Here is a 1,506-nt window from a genome sequence, read left to right as displayed (position 1 = left end):
AGGACTGGTTGAGTCCAACACTCACAAACCCTCAAATAATGTTCGGTGTGGCAGCAGACCGCTTACCTTACAAGGTGGAAAACATAGGTCTGAACCACAATATCACATTACACCGGGTTCAGACGGGAGCTACGGTGTTCGAGACAGGACACAAGAACTCATGCTAGATTTACAAAGTGGTGTTGTACTGCCACCCTGTAACAGTAGCGATCCACTGCCTTACATATACAATGGAAAAAACCCTCCCTCAATGTGTTCCATCACCATGAGAGAAAGACAAAGAACATCTACTAGTGTAATACCCCTTGTGCTCTGTTCAGCCCTGTCAGACCCGGATTCATTTTTCACCTTAAGAAAAAATATATTTCTAAACATTTTTTTGGGCTAATATTTGAAGCCCTTGCCTCATTTTGTGTGAAGAACACAAATCTGAAGACATTTTTGATGCAGGACCACCGCAACCCCCCAGTGCATTTAGGTTACACATGTGCTGTTCGGGTCTAAGGCCACTTGGCCTCACACTAAACCCTTTGAAGCCAGCCGCTTGAGTGCCAATTGACACACAAACATCCCAAAACACCTCCAGACACACACACACACCAGTCCCCAACCCCCAGCTCAACCAGACAAGCAGGGGCGAGCGCACTTGGTCAGATGGCCACTTACTGTTGGTGTGACCAATGTGCCATGTTTACAAACTATGGTGGGTCCACTATTGGTGGGTCTCCTTGTCAGTTATGAGGGTTATTTGCATGTTTTATGATCACCTTGAAAGACGACACCCACCCTTGTTGCTGGGCAGACAGAATATTTAGAGCTGGAGACCAGTCTCCCCCTTGCGCACTATCCACAGTATGGATAGCAAGCGCGTTAGGTGCATTAGCAGTCAGACAGCCCTGGAAATGATTTTTAGGCGAGAAAAGATTCTGATGTTGAAGCAGACGAAGAAATTTCATAATTGGAGGACAACATTACTCTCGGGTGAGCCAAAATAACGCGTAAAACGAGCGGAGCAGTGCGTCAGTGAGGCGCGTCTCAGGAATGGCACAGCCGATCACAGGTTGGTAATTCATTTGCAAAATACAGTCTGTTTGATAATAAAATGTGCTCTGGGAGTGTTAGATAGTGGTTCACATTTGTAATTTATTATGTTGTGGTTACCGCAGGTCGAGCCAAGCTAATACGGATATAGTGGAGGAGTGCGTCAGCGACGCGCGTCTCAGGACGGCACACACGTCACCAACATCACACGTCACAGGTTAGTCATCCCCACGCAAGTGTGAGAAAAAAGGTCCATTCTTTTGAAAAGAGAAGACTAATAAAAAGATTTTTTTTTTTATATGAAATTTATTATGCATTAACATATCAAAATAAGCATGTGCACATGGATCCCATCTGTTTAGGATAAACAGAAAAGACTAACTTCAACTTAGCAGTACACAACATTTATATGAAAAAATGTTACTCTCTGATTGGTCCAAAAACTGTTGGGGAGGAATTGTGGTT

This window comes from Monopterus albus, unplaced genomic scaffold (assembly GCF_001952655.1).
Source record: "Monopterus albus unplaced genomic scaffold, M_albus_1.0 scaffold69.1, whole genome shotgun sequence".
NCBI classification, from domain to species: Eukaryota; Metazoa; Chordata; class Actinopteri; order Synbranchiformes; family Synbranchidae; genus Monopterus; species Monopterus albus.
Note: the sequence above shows the minus strand (reverse complement) of the source record.